The sequence below is a fragment of the Bos javanicus genome, chromosome 21 (assembly GCF_032452875.1).
Source record: "Bos javanicus breed banteng chromosome 21, ARS-OSU_banteng_1.0, whole genome shotgun sequence".
NCBI lineage: Eukaryota > Metazoa > Chordata > Mammalia > Artiodactyla > Bovidae > Bos > Bos javanicus.
In genome coordinates, this window is record NC_083888.1 from 13775329 (window position 1) to 13802025 (window position 26697).

Consider the following 26697-nt stretch of genomic DNA (forward strand, 5'->3'; position numbering starts at 1 on the left):
ATTACATTCACACTACTATATACAAAATAGATAAACAACAAGGACCTACTGTGTAGCACAGGGAACTATACTCAATATTTTTATCTATTTTTTAATTGAAGGATAATTGCTTTACAGAATGTTGCTGTTTTCTGTCAAACTTCAACATGAATCAGCCCTAGGTATTCTACTCAATGTTTTCTAATAACCTATAAGGGAAAAGAATCTGAAAAGGTTTATACCTATCTATCCTCTCTCTCTCTCTACACAATATATATATATTTATATCTGAATCACTTTGCTGTTATACCTGAAACTAACATAACATTGTAAATTAACTATATTTCAATTAAAATACATATATATATATGTGTGTATAGCTATCATTTCATTTCTTCTTCTCTACAATCCCAAAGAAGTATTAATTCATCCCCATTTTATAATGATGGAGGCATGAGGCTGTGCAGTTGTGAAGGGTTAGAGCCAGACTAGAACCTGACTGCAATAACCTCCCTTTTCCCTGCTGCATATGGAAACATTCAACAGTCAGCAAACAGGACATCTGTTGGCTATGGTTCGGTTACTTGGTGTCAGCGTGTACAGGAAATCCACAGGTGGGACATTCCTTGTGGAAATGTTGTTGTAACATGAAGTTAAATTTCACCCTAGGGAGAAGCAATGAAGGGAACGGAAAGGCTTTTACTCCTTTACATCAATTCTGAACACACAGAAAGGGAAATTACAACCAGTTACAGGGACATGCTAAAAGAGTTGGCCTTTAAAAAAAAAACACACACATGCGCAAAAACTAGATTAGTGTGTCTTGGAAATGAAAAGCTGGAAAGTGACACAGCGTGCTGTGATACAAAAATTAGACTGTAGAGACTTGCTGGTGTTTTAAATAATCGCCTCCCCATTCCCCCACCCCTCATCCCCCTGACAAGGAGGAATGGTAACACACTGTGTTTACAACTACAGAGGTTAGCTGAAAACACTTAACTTGGAATTTTGTGCTCTGATTCTCTCAAAACATCACATATCCCTTAAAATGGATGAACTGGCTTCGTGTGGTCCTGTCTGAAAGCAGAGGTCTGTGGGTTGAGCTTTTTCTTTCCCTTTCTGTTTGACTGTACCATGGGGCATGTGGGATCTTAAGTTTCTGGACCAAGGATGAACCATGCCTTCTTCAAGGGAAGCACCACTGGACCCCCAGGGACATCCCAAGTCGACCATCTTAACCATGTAACATGTACAATTCAGTGCAGCCATCACACCACCCACCTTCAGAACATCTTGCCAAAATGAAACTCTGAACCTATTAAACAATAACGCCCCTTTCCTGCCAGCCCCTAGCAACCACCACCCTACTTTCTAACTTTATGAATTTGACTAATCCAGATACCTCATGTAAAATGGAATTAAACAGCATTTGCCCCTCTGTGACTATTCCACCACACATAATGTCCTCAAGATGCATCTATGTTGTAGCATGTGTCAAACCATTCCTTTTTAAGGCTGAATAATACTCTACTCCGAGCGACTTCACTTTCACTTTTCACTTTCATGCATTGGAGAAGGAAATGGCAACCCACTCCAGTGTTCTCGCCTGGAGAATCCCAGGGACGGGGAGCCCGGTGGGCTGCCGTCTATGGGGTCGCACAGAGTCGGACACGACTGAAGTGACTTAGCAGCAGCAGCAGCAGTATGCATAGACCACATTGTGTTTATCCATTCAGCCACTGATGGATAATTGAGATGATTTTTTTTTTTGGGGGGCTATTGAGTTGATTTTTTAAGTCTTGCATTTGAATCAAAATTTTAAAGAAAGTTTCAAAGTATTTTTCCATAGATGATCTTGCTTTATTCTACCTATCATCACTGTAGTTATGGATACATTCACAGGGTATTGTTTTACAAGTTTTGAAAGGGAAGTCAATCACAAAGGTAGAAAATAGCTACACAAAACATCCCACTGCAAGCAGTCCATGGAGAGGCCTTACCAAAGTCACACAGGGTAAAGAGCCTCCCAGTTCTCCTCTCTGGGGCCATCCTGGGTGTTGGGGTGCCCTTGGCACACTGGAGAATTCCAATTGCAGGTTGGAGCAGGCAGGAGAAAAAAGGACTTACCTTAGACCCTGGCATTTGTAATCTGCTGCCCTGCCACTTGATCACAGACAAAAATATAACCATGGTGGCTCAGGGGTAAAGAATCCACCTATAATGCAGGAGACATAGGATATGCAGGTTTGATCCTTGGGTTGGGAAGATCAGCTGGAGAAGGAAATGGCAACCCAGTCCAGTATTCTTGCCTGGAAAACCCCATGGACAGTGGAGCCTGGTGGGCTACAGTCCATGGTGTTGCAGACTCGGGCACGACTGAACAACTAACACTTCCACCTCCATTGCTGTAATATCAATGAGATCAGAACACAAAAAAGAGCAGTGTTAAACCTGACATTTGTAGAGTGCAGGATTAGGGAGATTTTTCATCTTTTATCCCCTTCAGAGGAAAGCATCCACAGAGTTAGTGCTTAGAGAAAGCAGCTGAAGTGTATGATGAGTATGTGATGAGCTCATTCAGCCATTCAGCAAACATTAAAGGATGTGGTAGTTTTCTGCACTTTCACATGGCTGTCTGTCTTTGACTTTGCAAGAACCCTCTGCAGCAGCCTGTTTAGTCACATGTTATGAGGTTTGTACCAGGCAAGATGCTGGGGGCAGCAAAGCATGCAGGCAAACTGACTCCCCCATCACCAGCTGGGCCACCTGCAGAAGTGACTTCACCAATTTGAGTCTCAAGCTTCCGTATTTCTAAAATGAAGCCAATGATAAAGTCCACCTTCTAGGGCTGATACAAGAATGGGATGCGATAAAGTGCATAAGGCATTTTGCCCAATGCCTGGCAGACAACTGCACAAACTCGCCATTATTACATATATGCATTGATCTCTGCTTACCTACACAACATATATATATGGCCCATGAGGTATATATTCTTTGCTGTTTAGTTGCTAAGTTGTGCTCGTCTCTTTGCGACCCCATGGACTGTAGCCCGCCAGGGTCCTCTGTCCGGGGGATTTCCCAGGCAAGAATACTGGAGTGGGTTGCCATTTCCTTCTCCAGGGGATTTTCCCAACCCAGGGACTGTACCTGTGTCTCCTGTGCCTCCTGCATTGGCAGAGGGATTCTCCACCACAGTGCCACTTTCGTTGTTGTTGTTCAGTCTCTAAGTCAGGTCCAACTCTTTCCAACCCCATGAGCCACCTGGGAAGCTCCAGACAAGGCATTGCGTGTTTCCAGTTCTGAAGTTTTAAAAGGAAATGAATTGAATATTTAATTTTAAAAAGCTGCAGAAATCAGTAGCTTGGAGAGATGCAAGTCTGTATTATAAGGAAAGCAAATCCAGCAAAATGTGAAGCGCAGAATCTAAGTGGCAGATAGATGTGTGTTCACTGTGTAATTCTTTCAATGTCTCTTTATGTTTGGAAATTTTCACAATGAAATGGTGGTGGGGGGCAATCAATGGCTTTCTGTTGGTCACTTTTAACTAACTTTGGTTGTGACAAGGGTTAGGGCAGTAGACTCGATATTAAAAATATCGACCAGACTTGCTATTCCTCCTCTGTCCTGGCCGAATGCATTTTGGGGTGTGGGTTGCATTTCTCAGGGATGGCGTCTGAGGGGCTCACCCATGGCTGGCAGTCAAGCAAGGCATCGTCAAACAAAACCAAGCAGAAGCAGACATCAGCTGTCAGCTTTTCTACGAGGAACCACCAGCCTTACCCAAAGCTCTGATTGCAGCAGAGAGAATATGGGCACTGAACTGAATCTGGAGACACCACCATAGTGAGGGAAGACCCCATCCTGTTGTTCTGTCCTCTGGACCCTGAATCATAAGCAGCGCCTCCAGCTGCATGGGTCACAGAATCAGCCCAGTCCTTGGGACTGCAGGTCCTGCTGGAAAAGATGGCAGTGGCATGCTGGCCAGACATAGCTGGGAAAAGTTGTGGCATGTTTTCATTGCTGCTGCTGCCAGATTTCAGAGATCAGTTGAGCTGCCATCTGGATGCTTTTTTCTGTGCAATGCCTCCTTGTAGCCGCATGAATTCTCTTCTGACTACAACCCAAGGGAGGAAACTCCAGCAGTTCTTTGTGCCTTGTTGCCTGGGGGAGAGAGTGCCATCAGCTCCCCTCCTGCCCTCCCTCCCTCCCTAAAGATCTCAGAGGGGCCCACATGGCCTGGCAACAAAAGCACAAGCAGATTCACCGTGCTGGCTAGTCGGAGCTTGATTAGAAGCAACCTAAAGGCTTTCATGGTTAGATAGCATCACCAATTCAATACACATGAATTTGAGCAAACTCCGGGAGACAGTAGAGGACAGAGGAGCCTGGTGTGTTGCAGTCCATGGGATTGCAAAGAGTTGGACACAACTTAGCACCTGAACGACAACAACAAACGCTCTCATAGGGGGCTGGTTGGATAAATTATGACTCAGCCCTACAATAGGAATCCATGCAGTTCTTTTAAAGAAGCAAAGGCGTGCTTTAGGTATTGACAAGGAATACTTTCCAAGCTACACTGAGCATTAGAAATAAAAATAAAAGGCTACAGAACAGTAGGTATAGTATATGCGATTAAAAACATATACCTCCATGAATGAACTTGTGGCTGTCTGTATACACTGCTATATTTAAAATAGATAACCAACAAGGACCTGCTGTATAGCACAGGGCAGCCTGGATGGGAGGGGAGTTTAAGGGAGAATGGATTCATGTATATGATGGCTGAGTCCCATTGCTGTTCAACTAAAACTATCACAACATTGTTAATTGGCTATACCCCAATACAAAATAAAAAGTTTATATATATATATATATATAGTTATAGTTATAGTTATATATAGTTATATATGCCAGAATATCTTTGGCTGGAAGGACAAGAAAGTTTGGCATAGCGTTTGAGGACAGGGGCAGGGTTAAAATGAAGAATCATATTCATTACTTACAATATGCTTTCTGTGTTGACTTCTTATTATGTGTAATTTTCTATTAAAAAAAAAAAAACAACTTACCTAGAAAAAGTAGAAACAAAACTAGATTCTCAAGGCAGCAGAACTATAGTATTCAGTCTGCTCAAGCTCCCTTTTCTTCTGTGACTCCCAGGCAATGAATTCAACATTGGGTCTGGAGGGGGAGAGACCAGGTCCCATCACAATGAAGACCTACAGGGGAGACCCCAGGAGCATGCAGCCGAACAATTCTGGGACCCCACCACCAACCCATCTGTGCCCCAGGGCAGGTTCCCTTGGGCATTTGTAGCTCTTCTGATTCCCATGCAACTGGCTTGGTGAGAGGAGAGGCAGAGAAAGAAGGGCAAACCAGCCAGGCTGGAATCTGGAGGGGAAGGTGTGGTCCTGTCAGATCAGCGAAGGTGTTTCTCGCCTTTGGCGAGATTCCCAGGGGTAAGCAACGCTGTGGTCTCTTACTCCTGGGGGCTCTGACTCACGGGGACATGTCAACCCAGACTTGGATGACAAGCTGCCTGGGCATCCCATCCTGGCTCTGCCACTAGCTGGCTGTGGGACTTGGGACATCATACATTTTTTGAGGCTCAGTGTTTTCATTCAAAAAGTAGGAGGGGGACTTCCCTGGTGGTCCAGTGACTGAGACTGTGCGCTCCTAATTCAGGAGATCCAGGTTCATTCCCTGGTCAAGGAACTAGATCCCACATGCTGCAAACAAGACCCAGTGCAGCCAAATAAATAAATAAATAAAGTTTGGGTTTGTTTTTTTTTTTTTAAGTGGAAGGGAGGGTGAGGATGTGGAGAGAAAAATGCAACTCATGATATCATAAAGTCTTGTTAAAATTAAACTTTCCTAAAAAAAAAAAAAAAGCTTTCTATAAATGCTACCTAGCTGAGTAACACCATATCCTCTGGAGCCAGACAGCTGGGGTTTAAATCACAGCTATACTGGCCAACAAATAGATAGATCGATAGATAGATAGACAGACAGACAGACAGGTAGGTAGGTAGATAGATAGATAAACCAACTTGGGACTTCCCTGATAGTCCAGGGGTTAAGATTCTGTGTTTCCCTTGCAGGGGACACAGGTCTGAGCCCTGATCAGGGAACTAAGATCTTGCATGCTTTGTGGTGTACCCTAAATATATAAATCATAGCTGTGCCATTTTCCAGTTTTGTGACTTTGGGAAAATTATTTCATCTCTTTACCTCAGTTTACTCATCTGTAAAATGGGAAGAATAATAGCACCTATATATAGCATAAGGGAGAAGGCAATGGCACCCCACTCCAGTACTGTTGCCCAGAAAATCCTGTGGATGGAGGAGCCTGGTGGGCTGCAGTCCATGGGGTCGATAAGAGTCAGACACGACAGAGTGACTTCACTTTCACTTTCCACTTTCATGCATTGGAGAAGGAAATAGCAACCCACTCCAATGTTCTTGCCTGGAGAATCCCATGGACAGAGAAGCCTGGTAGGCTGTAGTCCATGGGGTCGCGCAGAGTTGGACACGACTGAAGCGACTTGGCAGCGGCAGGCAGCATATAGCATAAGGCTTTTCTGAGATATATATATATATATAAAAATAAGCTAACACTTGCACAATGCTTAGTATAGTGCCTGCTATAAAGTGATTTTTGAGCTGGAAAGTATCTTAACCCAACCTTTTATTTTTAATAATGAGGAACTGTGAGCCAAAGAGGAAGTGGCCCTAGAGGGGACCCTTGATTAGTGACAAAGCCAGGAGTAAAACTCAATCTCCCAGCTCCCAGACTAGAATATTTTATACTGTTAACTTTAGGCCAAAAATTCTTCTTACATTCTGGTACAAAATAAGAAAGAAGTGAGGAGAAATCTTTTTTTTTAATAATTGTATTTACCTGTTTTTGGCTGTGCAGAGTCTTCGTTGCTGTGTGGGCATTTCTCTGGTTGTGGCAAGCAGGGGCTACTCTCTTGCTGGGAACTGCAGGCTGTAGTGTCTGGGCTCAGCGGTTGCAGCATGTGGGCTCAGCTCTCTGGCTCTAGAACACAGGCTCAATAGTTGTGCACAGGCTTAGTTGCTCCATGGCACGTGGGATCTTCCTGGACCTGGGGATCGAACCCGTCTCCTGCATTTTCAGGCAGATTCCTTACCGCTGAGCCACGAGGGAAGCCTGAGAAATCTGTTTTAGATCAGGTAAAAGGATATTGGGTTCAAATTCAGTGTGTGACAACAGCCAAGTTTCTTGAGCTCTCTGAACCTCTCTTCCTTTGGAACAGGCTCAAAATAATAACCTGAACATTATAGAGGTGTTGTGGTAAGTGAGCGTCTACATGTGCAATGCCTGGCACATAGCATTTCTCAAAAAAACATATTAATACCAATTAACAACAGATGATGGTGTTGTTAGGCCAGGAGCCCCACACCTGTGACCAGATGGCTTTTATTCCTCATTCTTCTGGGGGTATGCAAACAAGATAAATGCTTAACCTCTTAAGTTAGCTTAAGATGACTCTTAACCTTAGAGATTCAATGTGGTAGCAATCATTGTTAAAACAAATTGGAAATGTCAGCACAAGCTCTATGACATGTGACTATGAAACAGCATAGTAAATGAGGTTGGCTTCTAAGTTGGGTAATAATATTTCTGATCCAAAGTAGGTGTGGCATCATCAGGAAAATGCAAATTAACATCACAGCAAGCAACCACCTCACACCCACTAGGAAGACTTTGATGATAAATGTGTGTGTGTGTGTGTTTTGTGTGTGTGTGTGTGCATGCGTGCGTGCATGCATGCTCAGTTGCGTCTGACTTTTTGTGACCCCATGCACTATACCCCACCAGGCTCCTCTGTCCAAGGAATTTCCCAGGCAAGAGTACTGGAGTGGGTTGCCATATCCTACTGTGGGGGCGGGGGGCTCTTCCCTACCCAGGGATCAGACTCACATATCTTGCATCTCTTGCATTGGCAAGCAGATTCTTTACCTCTGTGCCACCTGGAACCATCATATACTGCTGGTAGGAGTACAGAATGCTAAAATTATATTGGAAAACACTTTAGTAGTTTTTTACAAAGTTAACCATAATCTTACATGTTGGTTACCTATTACTGTGTAGCAAGTTACCCCGAAATTTAGTGGCTTGAAATAGCATTAAATTTAAAGAAAATTCTCATGGTTTCTGTGGGTCAGAGATTGAGACAGGGTGCAACTGGCACCACATGTCTGGGCACAGCTGGAAGACTGAAGGCTGGGGCAGGAGCCCCTGGGGACTGGGAGATGATGTTGGTGTTGGCTGGGGGCTTCTCTGGGGCTTCTGCTTCTGCACAACACTGTGCCTGGGTTCCCAAGGAAAGCCTCGAGAGAGAGGGCGGAAGAGAGAGCAAAAGGGAGGATCCTGAAAACAGGGGATCCTACCTTATGCATTTATTTTTATTTTTTCTACCTTATGCATTTTATACCCTTACAACAGCTTCAATCTGATAAGCAATCTTGTACTATAACAAGTGAATTTTTCAAAATGCGTGTGTTAGCCTACAGGATGGTTAATTTTATGTACCCACTTGGCTAGACTACAGTGTCCGGATACAGGGTCAGACATTATTCTGGATGGTTCTGTGAAGATAGTTTTGGGTGAGATTAACATTTAAATTGGTGAACTTTGAGTAAAGAAGATTGTCCTCTGTACTGTGAATGGGCCTCACCCAATCAGTTGAAGGCCTGAACAGAACAAAGGTGGACCTGCCCTGAAGAAGAGGGAATTCTGCCAGCTGACCGCCTTTGGACTTGAACTGCAACACTGGCTCTTCCTGGGTGTCCGGCCTGTCATTTCACCCTGCAGATTTTGGACTTGACCTCCATAATCCTGGAGAAGAAAATGGCAGCCCACTCCAGTACTCTTGCCCGGAAAATCCCATGGACAGAGGGGCCTGGTAGGCTACAGTCCATAGGGTCGCAAAGAGTCCATGAGCCAATTCCCAATCAATCAGTCAGTCTCGGGCGCGCGGGCAGCGGCGGCGGCCCAAGATGGCGGAGCTGCAGTTGGCCCCTGCGACTGTGGGCCGCCGCGCAGCCGCTGGAGCCCGGGTCCCGGGCCGCCGGGTCAGGGGGCGGTGATCGGCCCGCAGAATCCGGCTGAACGGGGCAGCACCTTACTCCATGACCACCAGACAGACCCTAGGCCTGGAGCCCAGGTCTTTTCTCTGACGCCTCTGCTGCCAGGAGGATCCGGGGCTGGACACAGACGAGGACGAGACAGGGGCCTATCTGACTGACAGGGACCCTATTTACTTGGGTCCACTCCTAAACTACCCCCGTCAAGGGAAGCTCATCTTTAGGAAGGAGTTGGCAGAAAAGGCGGCTGGAGGAAGTGGAGTTTTACAACATTGCATCTCTCCAGCGACTGGTTTCAAGGAGGTGATATCAACAAGAAAAACTGAGCTTCCCAGGGCCCAGCGAAGCACGTGTACAGAGTCCTGCAACGCCAAGAGGAGGCGCTCAGGCAGATGGTGTCCACTATGTCCGACGGCTGGAGATTCCAACAGCTAATCAGCATGCTGCTGCTGCTGCTGCTAAGTTGCTTCAGTCGTGTCCGACTCTGTGCGACCCCATAGATGGCAGCCCACCAGGCTCCCCCGGCCCTGGGATTCTCTAGGCAAGAACACTGGAGTTGGTTGCCATTTCCTTCTTCAATGCATTAAAGTGAAAAGTGAAAGTGAAGTCGCTCAGTCGTGTCCCTCTCTTCACGACCCCATGGACTGCAGCCTACCAGGCTCCTCCCCCCTGGGATTTTCCAGGCAAGAGTACTGGAGTGGGGTGCCATTGCCTTATGGGAACGAGGATCAGGCAGAATTCCTCTGTGTTGTCTCCAGAGAACTAAATAATTCGACCAACGGCATTGTCATCCAACCTAGCGAGAAGGCGAAGGTTCTTCAGGACAGAGGATCTCGGATGTAAACTCCGGAGTCCTCGGTGACGTGAGCGCGACCCACCCGAGCACCTCTGTGACGTTCAGTCTCACTCCCGTAACCGAGCTTCTGCAAAGCCACGCCAAGCCTGGCCCCCCCAGCGGAGAAGTGTTCTGGTCAAAACCAAAGGAACCCCACCCCCAGCCACAGGAACCCGCAGACAGATGCCGCTTCCGGCTGCACAATACCTTTTAAAGAAACCTGCTTTTGTTTTCTTAGCTAGTGTTGTAACGTATCTTTACAAGAGCGGCTGGGCTGGGTTCCCAGATGGAGCTTATCTAGGGATGGGGGCGGGGAAGAGGAAGGCCTAGGTGCTTGCAGAGGCTGTACTTCTGGGAAGGCCGAGCACACGCAAGAGTGTTGTCCTGAGCTTTGCCACGTTTTCACCTGAGTGTGCCCTGTTGGACGTGGGCAGCTGCTTAGTCACACCACATTTCTCTCCCATACACGCCAGACTAATGCAACAGACGCAGAGGAATCTGGTTTAGGCTGGCTGAATTGAAGTTTTCGTGAAGGATAGAGTCACCAGAGTACCCCATATTTCTATGAATAGAGCCTCTGAGGAGGGGAGGATGGGGTGTCCCTGATTATGGTTTGAGACTGGGGGTCACAGCTCTGGAGGCTACGGCGGCTCCCATGTTCAGCTTGCCTCCTTTGTCTCCAGCAGCTGGGCCCCCCTGATAGCTCACCTTCTCCCCAAGAAGAGGTTCAAGGCAGACGGTTCTTGCAGGGAGGCAGACACCCAGACTGGTGGGCGCTGTAGGTGTTGTATAACTGCTTCTTCAGCCTTTTCTTGCCCTCCGTTGGTCCGTCTTCCTTCCTTGACTTTTTAAACTGGGGCCCAGGATAAAGGGATCTTGGACCCTCTGATGGCTTGGGGTGGAGACAGCTGTTTTCTCTGAAAGTTGCCAAATGTGGTAGGTTGTAGTATCAAAAGTGGCCATTGTTTTTGTGGTTGTTTCTTGAAAATGCTTTAACCCAAAGTGCGATATTTGTGTTTCTTCTTGGTTTCTGACCTCGGCAGTGGTGGTGAGTGCGCACCATTTACCATAGTGTGTGTGCACTTTCCGGGCGGGCTGAGGAGTCCCTCCCCTTACCCTGACCCTCACCACTACGTCCTTCTGTGGGTGCCGAGGCGTCGAGGATCCTACACTATTCCACTCAGAGGAGCCAAGCCTCAGAACTTGTAACTGGACTTGCTCTCTGAGCTTTCGAGTCTTGGTGAGCAGTCGTGGAACACAAAGGGGCCAGAAAACGCAGGCTTTTCTTCAGCTAACTTTCCTAGTGTGGCAGGTGGTCCAGAGAAGGGGAGGTGCCCATGGGGAGTGCTTTGTCCATAAAAGACCCCGCAAGCCCATGGCTCCTTCTACGCTGAGGCTCCCTTTGCCCATCACCAGCTCAGCCGCTCACCTCATGGGTCTGGGGTCAGGGTTGTTGAAAGTGACTATGGACTCTGCCAAGTGCCCTTTGAGCCTGTGACCTGCCCCAACCCAGACAGGAACCTCACATGGCCCTCACATGTCTGTGTGTAGAGTAGGGGAGAAGTGTGTGTCCGGGGCTCCTGCTGACTCACTGTGTCTACACCTCAACGTGAATATGAACGTTGGTACCACAGACGTCTGGCCTGTGCCCAGGATTTTTACAGGTATAAAGTGTTAGAGGAACTGCTACCTACAGTAAACAGTTACCCCTGCAGAATGGTGGAGGGTTTCCATCCTGACATCTTTAGGGGGAGGGAAAAAAAAAAAAAGATTTGAACATGTCAAGGAAAAGCTGCTGTCGACTGGGCAGGACAGAGGACAATGGGAGAGGAACTCTGGCCAAAGGGAATAAGCACATTCAGACTGAAAGGAGGGAAGCCTCGGCATCTGGGCCTCAAGCCCAAGCAGACCTGCTTTCCTGGGGCTCGTCTGAAAACCAGCCTCTGGTCCCAAGCCAGCAAGCAGGAGCAAGGAGGCTGGAGGGCAGCTGGGGCCCAGCCCCTCTGGATGTGCCATTTCGCTCATCGTGCTTCTCATGGGTCCACTGTGGAGTCTGTGCAAAGACCGCCGAGCCCCTCGCTGAGCCCTCTGCGGAACCAGCAGGCTGCCTTTCACCAAGATCTCACCTCCGGGCAAGCCAGTGACTGTTTCAGTTGCTCAATGCTCCAGGAATCTGAGAGTGAATCATTTCTTAAGGTTTCTGGGAAAGCATTTTACCCAAGCCCTTCGTGAACCAAGTTGGTGTTTTTTTCTTGAAAGCCGTCTCCCTCTGGGAGAGTCCGGCTGACCACTTCAGAGAGAAGCCTGGCCATTGGCTGTGGGGGTGTCACGTGACCGGTGACCCCCACTCTTCAGCTGCCCAGGGCTGCCATGTGGGCGACACTGGCCAGGCAGGGCCCAACCTCCTCTAGAGTGACTTCGTTTCTGCACAGTTTTCACTGAACTCAGGGGTGTCCGTGAGGCATGGAGGAGGAAGAGAGAGAGAGGCTGAGAGGAAGGGCTGAGAAGTCACCCACACCCTCCAGGGTGGCCTTTGAGCCAGGGCCTTAGGGACCATGCCTGTCACTTGTGAGTGCTCTTTGTTGCCGTTTGTGTCTTTGAATAAAGTCTGAAATGCTGTGACCCTTTTTTCCCCCGTCTTGTCAATATAGACATGAAACAAACAAAAATACCAGTCTCTATCTCTCTCTTCATTCACACTCACACACACGCACGCACACACACACACACCCCCCCATTGGTTCTGTTTCTCTAGAGAATCCTGACTAATACAACCTGGCTCTCTTGTATCAACCCAAAACACGAGCTTCTTGACCAGCAGTTTCCGCCCTGGATTCATAACTGCAAATGGCATTTTCATGTAAAATATTTCCTGTGCTACTTCTTAATAGTAGACGGTGTGCCCTTGATATACAACATTGACACAGTGGCTGAAAAACCTCGTAGCAAGGTGGCAGTTCACGGTGGTTTTTGGAGGGAGGTCGTGAACGAGAACCAATGAACGTGGCTCATCAGTAATCTGTTGCAAAGATGCTGTGCTCATCAGCGCAGAAGTAAATCTTTCATTACTGGAAAATGTGAATCAACTCAAGGGAAACAGGGTTCTGTCAGTTTATAAAACTTAATTACGTTTTTAACTCCATACATTGTCCAGTAAAGGCATCTGAAAATACCTAACTTCCAGGGTGAATCAACAGTAAATTAATTGCAAGAAGGTACCAGCTTCCCTGGTGGCTCAGACGGTAAAGAATCTGCCTGCAATGCAGGAGATTCAGGTTCGATCCCTGAGTCAGGAAGATCTCCTGGAGAAGGAAATGGCAGCCCACTCCAGCATTCTTGCCTGGAGAATCCCATGGACAGAGAAGCCTGGCAGGCCACAGCCCATGGTGCATGTAGAGTTGGATGCGACTGAGCGATGAACACACACACACAAACCACATATAATGTGCTCAGAAATTATCTGCATTTTAATTAATCTCTTAACTGTGGAGATTTTTGTGTCAGTTTGGCATCAAATTTGCTCAGCAAACCCCAGGTAATTCTAAACTTTCAGCATAAGAACATCCCCCAAAGAAGAGAAAATCGAGTGGGGAGAAAAATCAGTCCAGTGGCTTAAGTTTTTTCAGCCTTGGGGAGTTAAGAAAAACACTTCAGCATGAGGACAAAAGCTCCCTTGTTTAAGCGCTTCCCCAGCTGCACTTCAACTAAATATATCCCGGCAGAGTGTTTTCATTTCCCCACCCTCTCCTGGAGCCAGTCACATGGTGAGAAACAGCTCGAGGCCCCCGGGACTGACACTGCAGAGGCAGTGCCTTGGTTACCGCTAGGACTTCCTCCCAGCACAGCCCCCTTGCCGCCCCCTCTTCCCTGGAGGCCACGGGGTTGGGGTGTGTGTGCTGGGGGGGGGGGTTGGTGGCGGGAAGGAGCCCAGGGGGGAGAGGAGGCCTGCAGGGGTTAACTCAGTGGCTTGTCTGGAATTCATGCACCACCTGGGCTGACAGCATGAATGACTCATTGTTTCCCCTCTGAACAGTCTGAGGAGTGCTTCCTTCTCGGTGTCAATAACTGAGGCAGAGTGAAATGCTTTTTCCCCCCACCCTTTCCCCCTAACCCGTTTTCTAAAACTGAGCGTAGAACTGGAAATGTGCAGCAATGGTAGCCAAGGTTACTGCTTAGAGTTTGTCTTCCAGGGACAAAGGATGTAAATTTACTGTCCACAAACAGAAAGGGGCCCAGAGCCAGGGGTCCTCTGATTTACAGCTTGTGTGACAGACAGTCTTACAAAATGAAGCAAACTTAGTTTAAACCTCTAGCTTGCCTAAGCCTGTGGCCTGTGTGCTAGATTTTACATTACCCGTGATTTGTATATATGGAAATTTTCACCGATCCTTTCCTGTGGCTAAACTTAAGACTTGTAGTCTTCCATTCCTGGTTCTAGAAAAGGGTAGAATTCATCACGCCTCACCTCACTTTTTCATGTACGGAACCGCTCCTTGGTATCTGTGAGTTTTACTCTTCTTGGGAAACTGGGTCAGTAGATTTTCCTGGGCTGCAGGATCTTCTGCCTTCATGAGACATCTCAGTCCAAAAGCTTGAGAGACAGACCACACATTTAAGGCGAAAAGAAACATAGGTTCGATCCCTGGGTTGGGAAGATGCCCTGAAGGAACAAATGGCAACACATTTAAGTATTCTTGCCTGGGAAATCCCATGGACAGAGGAGCCTGGTGGGCTGCAGTCCGTGGGGTCGCAGAGTCAGACACGACAGAGCACATACGCATCACGCGGCCCTGCCAGTGTGTCATAGGTAACAGATTTTGAACTCTTTGGCCTCCTTCTTCTACTTAGCTACATTCTTGGGTGTTTAAAGGAAACTATTCAAAAACACGTGAGGGAAAAAAAAGAAACAAATGCAGAAAGGACAGGAGAAAAGTCCTGTGTAGACCCACGACTGGGTTCTGACTCGAACTGGGAGGTGAGCATGCAGCAGAGTGTTTTCCTCATCAAATAAAGTAACAATCCTGAACAGATTTAAAGTCATGGACCAAAGTATTTGCAATATCTTTTTTTGAAGCAAATGAAAACCTGCAAAGATTAACTATTTAAGTATTCTGTTTTTGTAGGTAAGACACAACCATTGCAGCTTGCTTAGAGAAATAGCAGTAATCAAGGCTTCAGTTTCTCAGAAGTAAATGTAGTTCTCCAAATGAGTCTGTTTTATATCACATACAATTAATCTATTTACCAATAAGCTTCCTTCCCTACTAGAGGTTGTGCGGTCCTTGCACGTGCGTGTATGCTAAGTCGCTTCAGTTGTGTCCAACTCTTTGTGATGCTATGGACTGTAGCCCTCCACGATCCTCTGGAGTGGTTGTCATTTCCTCCTCCAGGGGATCTTCCTGACTCAGGGATCAAACCCATATCTCTTATATCTTCTGCATTGGCAGACGGGTTCTTCACACTAGTACCACCTGGGAAGCCCTTGTGGTTCTTGTACCAACACCATGTGTATCTGTGTGTTAGTCACTCAGTCATGTCTGACTCTTTGCAGTCCCATGCACTGTAGCCCACCAGGCTCCTCTGTCCATGGGTGGTATTTCCCAGGCAAGAATACTGGAATGGATAGCCATTCGCTTCTCCAGGGGATCTTCTTGATCTAGAGCTAGAACCTGGGTCTCCTGCATGGCAGGCAGATTCTTTACCTTCTGAGCCACCAAGGAAGAGTCACCAGTCTCATTTCAACAGAGACTGGAATTTAAACTTGGGGACAGCTTCTAAGCTCTGAGAGAGGAGACATCTCCATTTTCTCATTGGTACAGCCATCGTCCCAACCCTACTGAGTCTCTTCATGAAAACACGGGCATCGGGACTCTAACTTGATTTTAAGTCCTTTCTAGTGGGTGGTGGGCTCATCCTCTTTTCTCAAGTCCAAAAGAAAAGCAATTTGCATAGTTGTTTTTTCTCCTCCTGCGTAGAACTCTTTAGCATGAGTTTAATAGATCTAAAACTACCTGATGTACCTTTCCCTTGAGAACTCCACTGTCTTTCTGTGACTTGTTTGTAAGTGTGCCTAAAAGGAAAACTGACGACGGGGGGGGCGGGGGGGGTGTTTAAAGGCAGAGTATGTCAGAGGAGGCTTTACAATTAACTGAGGAAAGAAGAGAACCACAAAGTAAGGGAGAAAGGGAAAGATATACCCAACGGAGTGCAGAGTTCCAGAGGATAGCAAATGAAATAAAAAGGCCTTCTTAAATGAACAATGCAAAGAAAGAGAGGAAAACGATAGAATGGGAAAGACTACAGATCTCTTCAAGAAAATTGGAGATATTAAGGGAACATTTCATGCAAGGATGGGCTCAATAAAGGACAGAAATAGTAAGGACCTAACTGAAACAAAAGAGATTAGGAAGAGGTGGCAAGAACACACAGAAGAAAGATGCATAAAAGGTCTTAATGACCCAGATAACCACGACGGTGTAGTCACTCACCTAGAGCTGGAAATCCTGAAGTGTGAGGTCAAGTAGGCCTTAAGAAGCATTACTACAAACAAAGCTAGTAGAGGTGATGGAATTCTAGCTGAGCTATTTAAAATCCTAAAACATGATGCTATTAAAGTGCTGTACTCAATATATCAGCAAATTTGGAAAACTTGGCAGTGGCCGTAGGACTGGTAAAGGTCAATTTTCATTCCAAAGAAAGGCAATACCAAAGAATGTTCAAAGTACTTTACAATCGGGCTCATTTTACATGCTACCAAGCTTATGCTCAAAATTCTTCAAGCTATGCTTCAACAGTACGTGAACCAAGAACTTCCAATATACAAGCTGGGTTTCGAAGAGGCAGAGGAACCAGAGATCAAATTGCCAACATTCATTGGATCATAGAGAAAGCAAGGGAATTCCAGAAAAAAACATTTGCTTCTGCTTCATTGACTACGCGAAAGCCTTTGACTGTGTGGATCACAACAAACTGTGGAAAATTCTTCGAGAGATGGGAATACCAGACCACCTACCTCACCTGTCTCCTGAGAAACCTGTATGTCGATCAAGAAGAAACAGAAACGGACACAGAACGACTGGTTCAAAATTGAGAAGGGAGTATGACAAGACTGTATATTGTCACCTTGCTTATTTGACTTTACTTGCAGAGTACATCATGCCAAACGCCAGGCTGGGTGAATCACAAGCTGAAATCAAAATTGCTCGTCCAAGTATCAACAACCTCAGATATGCAGATGATACCACTCTAATGGCAGTAACTAAAGAGCCTGTTGATGAGTGTGAAAGAGGAGAGTGAAAAAGCTGGCTTGAAATCTGACATTAAAAAAATTAAGATCATGGCATTTGGTCCCATCACTTCATGGCTAACAGAAGGGGGAAAAGTGAAAGCAGTGACAGATTTCCTTTCCTTGGGCTCCAAAATTAACTGCAGACGGTGACTGCAGCCATGAAATTAAAAACACTTGCTCCTTGGAAGGAAAGCTATGACCAACCTAGGCAGCATATTAAAAGCAGAGACATCACTTTGCTGACAAAGGTCTGTATAGTCAAAGCTATGATCTTTCCAGTAATCATGTATGGATGTGAGAGCTGGACCATAAAGACTGAGCACTGGAGAATTGATGCTTTCAAATTGTGGTGCTGGAGAAGTCCCTCAAGAGTCCCTTGGACTGCAAAGAGATCAAACCAGGCAATCCTAAAGGAAATCAGCCTTGAATATTCATTGGAAGGACTGAAGCTGAAGCTGCAATACTTTGGCTACCTGATGTGAAGAGCTGACTCACTGGAAAAGACCCTGATACTCGAAAAGACTGAAAGAAAAAGAAGGTGATGGCTGAAAATGAGATGGTTAGATAGTATCACCAACTCAATGGACATGAATGTGAGCAAATTCCAGGAGATAGTGGAGGACAGAGGAGCATACTATTGGCATGCTACAGTCTTCGAGGTTGCAAAGTCGGACATGACAGTGATTGAACAACAATGGCACAATTAACTGTGAGCTTTTCCTAACTGATCCTACCCCCAACTGATGGCCCTATTAATTCTTATTTATTTGACTGCACCTTGCAGCACGTGGGATCTTAATTCCCAGGCCAAGGATTGAACCAGCGCCTGTGGCAGTGAAAGCACAGATTCCTGACCACTGGACCACCAGGGAATCCCCTGCCTTAATAACTCTACATATTTGGAAAGGACTAATAAGGCCAGGCAAAACAGTAATTTAATGACTCTAAAACCCCAGGCAAGAAGAAGGGGACAGATGACTGGACTATACGTTTCATGATGTCAGAGCAGGTCCGGAGCAGAGGGAACACTTTGTCTTGACTTCACATCATCACTTCACACTCAGTATTATACGACATTCCAGGTGTTCAGAAAAATTTTCCAGTCCACTAAAGCAGACAGGATTCTTATTCAAATAAGGTGACTCTAAGCTATGAGAATTTATTTTTCAAATATTTATTTAGTTACTTATTTGACTTAGTCACCAGGTCTTAACTGGGGCATGTGGGATCTAGTTCCCTGACCAGGGACGGGATCCAGGCCCCTTGCATTAGGAGCGCAGAGTCTTAGCCCCTGGGCCACCAGGGAAGTCCCTAAGCTATGAGAATTTAGAAGGAAATAATAATTCCAAACCTTTCCTTGAAAACAGAAACTCCATTAAACAAAACTCTGGGATTCAAAACATTTATAACTTCTTGAATATGAATTTTCTTGGTATGTTTCTTGAATCTTTTCTTGGTATGTTTCATGCAAGACAGAATAAATAATATCCTTCTACTTTGTACATGCATCAGTACTTCTCGTCTCACTAGTGTTGAGAGAAAACGTAGTATTTATTTTTTTTAATTACAATATTATAGCTTCAGATGAACAGTGATTCACACTTCTTAAAGGTTATATTCCATTTATAGTTATTATAAGATATTGGTTATTTTCCCTGTGCTCAACAATATATCCTTGTAGTTTATTCATTTTATACATCGTAGTTTTTACCTCTTAATCCCTTACCCTGATCATGCTCCTCCCCCACACCCCTCCCCTCACTAGTTTGTTTTCTAAATCTGTTTCTTGTTATAGTCACTACTTTTTTTTAGATTCCACATATAAATGATATCATACAGTATTTGTTTTTCTCTGACTTATTTCACTTAGCATAGTGCCCTCCAAATCTATGTCCTTGCAAATGGCAAAATTTCATTTTTTTATAGTTGAGCAATATTGCATTGTATAAATATACCACATCTTCTTTATCCAGTCATCGGTTGATGGACACTGATGTTGCTCCCATATTTTTGTTATTGTAAATAGTGCAGCTGTGAATATTGGGGTGCATGCATCTTTTTGAAGGTAGTATTTATTCAGATGCTCATTTTGATATAATCACTAACAGCAACAGGACTAACCATTTCCTCATTTTATGTTTTAAAAAGTAGTTTTCAGTTCTATGCATCAAACACTGTCTATCATATATAAGGTGCTGTGGAAAATTACTTGCATAGACTAAACTTGTTTTGGTTGTGTGCATTCTATGCCTGTTGAGTCATTAAGGACAAAGGGCACAGAGCTGAACTTTCCTCACTGGTTTTTGATAAGGTAGCTGCTATAGGAATCTGAGTGTCATGTGCACACCCAACCAAAATGCAACACGTTAAAAAAGATGTTCAGGGTGATATTGAAAGACTGGCTAAAGGTGGTAGTTTGGGAAGTTGGTTTAAGTAGCTGGACTTAAAAAGTGTGAAATTTTAACCATTTGCAGTTAATGGCTTTTCTTTCCTCAAACAGCTTTTGCATATCTATTCTCAGGGTCAAAACCTCAAATATCTATAGGAACCAAGAAGATAATGTAAATAAATAAAGCAGGTAAATTTGAGAAAAATGGAGACAGACACATTTTATGTGCCTTATAAACACAGAGGCAACTCTTCATTTCCAAGAAATGAATGAGCTCTCTCCCACTACTCTTGAAAGATGCTTTAGCCTTGTTCTCTCTTTTGGTACTAAGAGAGAGTTAACTGCAAGAAAAACATTAGTGCACACTAAATATAAGTGACACCTCATACGGAGGCTCAGGGAGGAAGCAACAGGGAGTGGCAGAGGCTGCAATAATGTGAAGCGCTGGCGTCTGGTCAAAGGGGCCCGACTCTGCGCTAGGTGCCTGCTGCCACATGGAAACAGGCTTGGGGGCGGGGCCTGGGGGCATAGATCATTCTTCAGGAGAAGTCAAAGACCCTGATCAGTATGTAAATGCAGATTTTAAAATGTGACCTGACATTTTAAAAAATAAATTTGAGAAAAGAGCCAAACAAAATTAATTTGGTGGGCTGGGTAAGGCCTGTAGGTCACCAGTTTGAGATCTCAGTCGTATTCATCTAGGTATTCTGCTCTGAGGTGCTGGGAACACAAAGATCTAAAAAACAGAAAAGCAAAAAAAACTCTGCTCTCATGAAGCTTATGGATAAATACATCATATATGAGTTCACACACACACGTGTGTGTGTGTGCTGAAACAGGGGAAATTACCAAGAGTTCTGGGAGCCCAGAGGAAATCAAATCAGAGGAAGGTGAGTGGGTAGGGAAGAGGGCCAGGGAAGGAATCCAGAGGATGAGTCTAGGTCAGTTATATTGCTAGCTGAGCCAAGCTAGTAGAAACGGTGGAGGAAGGTGGTGGTCCAGGTTGAGGTGTTAGCACATGCTAAGGTGTGGGGGCCACAAGCAGTCAGAGCCTTTTGTTAAAGAAGCTAAAATACAAGTGTGAGATTCAGGAGACCGAGTGGTAAAAAGAGGTCTTCCCTGTCAGGCAACGGCAAGAGGACGAAAGAGGAACTCAAAAGAGCATCAAATCCCGTTGTCCGGTTGGCAGCTCTCGGACAAGTCCTCCTGACTGCTGCAGCATGTAAATCCACTCAGCGTCTGCTAGGAATTAGCTGTCATTTCAAAGAAACCAGAATGTAAGATTTTGAATTAGAATAGAAAACTCAATCCTCAACGTTTGGTAATACTCTTCTCCTGATTTCCTGCTATTTGGCTATTACGTCTGTGGGAAGGATGGACCTGTAGTCAAAATCTGAATGCAAACTGAATCGTTGATTGGAAGAACTGGCCTGAGTTGTCCCTGCATCTAGTGTCAAGGTCAACACAAATCTAAATTAAATAAGAAATCTCCCTAGTCCTGAAAGGGAAAGAGACCTCTCTCCCCCAACCCTGTTTCTTTCCCCATTTACATTAGAAATTTTATGGTTGTAAATTCCTTCTTTGGCCCTTTAAGAATTACACAAACCTTTTTAAAAGCTAAATAAGCCTCTTGCCAGCTTTACAACACAGGAATGCCTTTCTCAAAGACCTGGGAGCTATCTCTTTGAAATGGAATCATCAAGGAAGATAACACCCCTATTTCCTCTCTTTAGAAAGATGACTCTCCCTGGGAGAGTAGGAATCTAACTTCACAAGGTCCCTGTTTCCAAGTTTCTGACTTACCTCCTGTCGTAAATATGTAAGAAGTCTTTTCTTCGGATAAACTAATTGACTGATACAGATAGCAGCTATCAATTACCAAGGTGAATTTAGGATGAACTATACGTGACAAATGGTACTGTCAAGCCCTCCGACTAGTTACTGTATATCTTGAGAAGAGATAGTATTAATAATAGGGTATATCTGCTTCGCTGTGTAAAAGTGAAATTCCTTTCCATCTTTGCAGCCTCTCAGTGGATTGCCTGTGATGCCCATCATATTTTGGTTTAATGCTTATTCAGTAGTAAAACAGCTTTCTTTCTCTTCTGCTTCTGTGGAGAGTTTTGGGGGGTTGGCAGGAGATTTTGTCTTTAATTATATTTCCTCAACACCTGCCACCAAGGTTGGTTGAGTTTGGGTCTTTCCAGCTCAGGGTATGGGTAAGCATCTAAATGCCCTGATATAAATGTGAAAAGTCTGTTCATGACAAAGCAGAACAGACTTCAGAGAAACAGATTTTCACACTCCTCTCTGAGAGATCCACAATTAGAAGATACTGTGTACTCTCTGCAGTATTTACAGACAGCAGTACAGCACAATGGCAGGCTAGCACAGGCTCTCCTTATAAAGTCGGGGTTTGACTCTCCCTTCCATCTTTGCTTCAGGCACTTAACCTCCTGGTGGCTTAGTTTCTCACCTGAAAATGAGAGACAAAATGGGGAAACCGGCTTCATAGAACAGTGTTTTCCAGAGTATAAAGCCTCCATAGTTTAATTAGAATTATTTCAAGGTTATAGGCAGAAACATTTCTGGGATACAAAGTGAAGTGTTAGTCGTTCAGTCGTGTCCCACTCTGTGCGACTCTTGAACTGTAGCCTGCCAGGCTCCTCTGTCCATGGGATTCTCCAGGCAAGAATGCTGGAGTGGGTTTGCATTCCCTTCTCCAGGGGATCTTCCCAGGGATCCAACCCAGGTCTCCTTCATTGCAGGCAAATTCTATACCATCTGTGGCCCCAGGGAAGCAATGGGGAAAATACGGTTACTTATCTCCAGAGGAATTTACAATGTTATGATAATTATAGTACCATTAATTTGAATATAAATTAACTTCTCAAGAAAGAGAAAAATAGAAAAAACTTTAAAGTGAAGGTGACACAGCCAGGGGCTATTACCCTGATTGAGCTCCTTGTAATTATATGGTCTCTGTGGTTAAGCCAGTTTAAAAAGACTTCTTCCTGAGCTAGTTTAACAGGAAAAACGGGTATTTTTATGAAAAGCTAATGTATCACCGACTTTGAAGCCAAAAGCGCTACCACATCTCTTAGTCCATGACTTAACACACACCCTGAGACACTCCCTGATTTTTTCCCCATCCAGACGACCTAACTACAAGGATTTTTTTAACGTTATAAAAGCAAATAAATATTGGCTATTGGCACAGAATACTCTTAAAGTCAGCCATTACGACTCTTGCTTTCTGCTAAGCTCAAGGGTGTTCAACTGGCTTTGTACCTGGCTCTTTAAGACAGGACTCAGAGGCCATCTTGGAAACAAAAGGACTTTGGGCGCCGAGGGTGGAGGAGGTGGTTTCCAAGCAACAGAAGGCGCGCGCCACGCAGCCGCACTTCGCCGCGCCCAGCCGCCTACCGCGTGGGCGGGGCTAACGGGGCGGTGGAAAATTACCGCGCTTCCTCTTAAAGGCGCCCGGACATTGCCTGGAACCCTGTCGCTGATCTCCGTTGTAAGCTACAATGTGAAGTGGGGGTCTCCATTTTATCTTCCTAGACGTAGTAAAATTCAGTTCACAATTTCCAGGCCAGTACTAGTTTATACTTAGGCAAGTAAAGTCGGAATGAACAGGCATTTTCTTAATCAAGTTAAGAAAAGAAAACTAAAAATCTTATATATCGAACTCTGGTGCAGAAAGGGCTACTAACACAGGAACGAGACGCAAGAAACAACTTCGTAAATAGTCACATTGACTGTCAACCAGTTTAAAAATGATTAGGTTCCGAAGCAAGGAAAACCCGTTTTTTACAAACGGAGTGACAAATTATAACTATTAAAAACTACCAAAAACCAGAATAAACGTGTAAGAAGCAACAGGATAGGTTTAGCGGGCATCAGGAAATTTATCCTCTCTTTGTAGATCGGCTTTTACAGTATAATAGATAATCAGTGAGATTTTTTTTTCTGGCTGTTAGTCGTCAAAGAACTTTCTCCATGTTACAAGCTCTTCTGATTTTCAGGTTAAGCGCTAGTTTATCGCTGGCTTACTTTTATGAAAGAATAAATAACAATTATGATTTTTATAACGTGAACATCTGAGACACAATCTGTGGCTCGGAAACGATTCCCCTTACCAAGCAATATTTTCTAGAAGCCATCCTGGAAACAACTGGGCGAAATAGAGATGTTGGTCTTCCCGGAAGTAAAGCTCTTGACACATTAACTCTCTTCGGTTCGTTTCAGACGGTTTGCTCGGTGGTCTTCGGGTTGTGAGAGTACCCACCTTCTACTCTTGTCCTCACGCTCTGACTGCGGACAGTAGCGTGGGAGTCATGGTGGGTTCTCACGAAGGTGTAGGTGATGTCCCAGACTTATCACGGCCCTGGCAAGTTGATTTTCCACTCCCAACAGAGCTATTTCCCTCTGCTTCGCGGCCCTGTTGGGCCATGTCTTCACTCCTGTCCCCTTTTTAACACGTCTTTTTTTTAATCCCTCACTTTCCAATCGCCACTTCCTAGTAATTTTTGATGAACCTTTCTTATTTTTCAGAACGCAGAGCTGTGACGTTGGAGTTCTAAGCAGATGTAGACACGCAGGACGGTGTTTAGCCTGTAATTTGCAAGTTTGGATGTTAAAAAAGGGATATATTTGTGACATTATCTTTCCATAACCACAGGGAGAACTAATTAACTACTTGTAACCAAAAGCTGTGTCGTGTAGAGTTGTCATCCATGTTGAAGTTGCAGGGGAATATGATTTGATGTAAAGGGAATTGTGCCTTTGAGACAAAAATAGGTGCAGCTGAGTTTCGTGCTTTAATTTTTTTCACTGCGAGAATACTTAACCAATGCCAAGAAACTGAAATCGGGAAATGCCCCATTTCAGATTAGATGATGCTTCTAATTTTTAAAATAGGCTTTTCGTGGAAAGCCTAGTCTGTAACAATACTTGGTGGTTGCTGGGCTGGTTGGTGCAGGTGCCAGCGCTGGGTAGTGTGGCTACCCCCTTAGCTCTGCAGGGAAGTGGTATTTTACAGACCAAAGAGCTCTGCAGGGTTTCTAATGGCTGAGAGCCTTCCCTAACCGCCCTACAGGAGTCCGGGGTAATCTCCTGTTATTTAAAATTTACTGCAGAATAGAGAGGAGAGCAACAACAAAAAAAGAGAGCGAGCGAGGGAGAGACTTCAGATGTGAAGTCATCTGGATTTTCCGTCTCAGGTCCAGTTCTAAAGTGGCTAAGAGGCTAAATTCATATACATTAGAATCTAACTCTGATGGTTAAAATATAATAAAAGTTTTGGAAGAAGACAAAGTGTTTAAATATGCACTAAATTTTAGTAAGCAGAGTTGGTAGATTTTGGTTGCTTACATTTAATAAAGATGATAAGACTGCATAGTTTGTAACATTTTCTAAGAATTACTGAGTTAGAATGCAGGAAGACGAGGTTTGGGAATTTGGTTGTTGAGGTAGGGCTGCCAGATAAAATACAGGAGAACATTCAGTCAGGTTTAAATTTATGATAAACAATGAATACTTTTTTTAAAAAGTACATTTGGAATACATTTACACTAAAATCTTGTTTGTTGTTTCTGGGAAATTCAAATTTAATTGAGTAACTTGCATTATTATTAGTTGTTAAATCTAGCAATTCTGCTGTAAGGGCCTTAAAGAGGGCACATGTAATTAGATTTCTCCACCTGCATTACTCTAATGCCTCAAGGGGCCAGGCTGAGATGTGAATGTAAGACAACAGCATACAAGTATATCACCCTGAATAAGTTGTAGATGGCCACCACAAGCTGCCCTTCAAAATACCATGTGCATTTACTTGTTCATTCATCCAACTAACGGTGTTGATTGAGTACCTGCCTTGTGCCAGGCATAAATTCTGGGAAGAGTAAGATACACAAGCTAAAAATCTCTGTCTTTGAAAAGTCCTATATTTTTGGCAGATGGACTAACATGTAAAATAACTGCAGTAAATACCAGGGATTACACGTTTGATCAGAGACTCATGGGAACATTAAGTTTATCGACTAAGACAGGAGAAGAACAGGAAGGCTTCAAAGAGGAAGTGATTTAAATGAAGGCAACTAAACTGGAGAAGTAGGAAAGGACATTCGTTAAGGGAACTACATATGCAAAGGCAAGGAGTGTGAAGACATTGTCCATTAAAAAAAGAAAAAATACCAACCAGACAGGATAAACTAACAACAACTTAAAAAATGAAAAGTTAGGTGTAGCAAGAGGTACAAGGATTTCCTGGTGTCTCAGTGGTAAAGAATCCACCTGCAATGCAGGAGATGCAGGTTGGATCCCTAGGTCAGGAAGATCGCCCTGGAGGAGGAGATGGCAACCCACTCCAGTATTCTTGCCTGGGAAATCCCATGGACAGAGGCTCCTGGCTGGTTACAGTCCATGAGGTCCCCAAAGAGTTGAACACAGCTGAGCAAGTAAACAACAGAAGGAGCTAAAAGAGGGTTTGCTGGGAATGCCCAATAATAAAGGATGGGCCAGATTATACGCTGGACAGAGCTCAGATTCTCTTGTGGACAACCAGAATAGGATCAGGGATGTGGTGGGAGAGACTGTGATAGGAGACGTTTTTATTTTTATTTTTTTATTTTTTATTTTTTTTGTTAAGGAGACGTTTTTAATTCATTCTTTCCAAAAAAAACTGTGTGTGTGTGTATCATCTTGTGCTGGATTCTTAGAACATAAAAATGAATACAATATCAATTCTACTTTCTAGACAGATGCTCTGGGTTTTGAGGGAAACCAGTCATGTGGACAGTTACATTCAATACAATGGGATTTAAAGTTACATTCAAAACACAAGGCAACTCAGAAAGTAGGAAGGAGGCAGAAATTTCCTGGGAAGGGTGGGAGAGGGTCAGCCAAGTCTTCCCAAAATGAAGAGATGCTGGAGTTAGGGTATATATATTTTTAATTTAAATAAATTTAATACTTTATGCAAATAGTTAAGACATTTTCCCAAAAAGAGCAAAAAGTATACAGTGAAAAGGAAATCTTTCCTCATCTAGATCCTTGACTGATCATCAGGGGTCACCACCACCATCC

At 44.5% G+C, this 26697-nt stretch overlaps 1 long non-coding RNA gene and 1 pseudogene across 2 annotated transcripts; one reads left to right on the top strand and one right to left on the bottom strand.

The window, feature by feature from the left end:
- Nucleotides 1-550: 550 nt before the first annotated feature.
- LOC133234718 (BTB/POZ domain-containing protein KCTD2-like) lies at nucleotides 551-9939 on the top strand (annotated as a pseudogene).
- Nucleotides 9940-16027: 6088 nt separating this feature from the next.
- LOC133234125 (uncharacterized) lies at nucleotides 16028-26219 on the bottom strand. 2 transcript variants are annotated; one of them, XR_009732030.1, is made up of 3 exons: nucleotides 22900-25584; nucleotides 22085-22392; nucleotides 16028-20861 (listed from the first exon to the last, which is right to left on the bottom strand). It is a non-coding gene; the product is annotated as an uncharacterized LOC133234125 (long non-coding RNA). The 2 variants fall into 2 exon arrangements; XR_009732029.1 differs by lacking the exon at nucleotides 16028-20861 and having other exon boundaries at nucleotides 22117-22392; nucleotides 22900-26219.
- Between the last annotated feature and the right edge of the window lie 478 nt (nucleotides 26220-26697).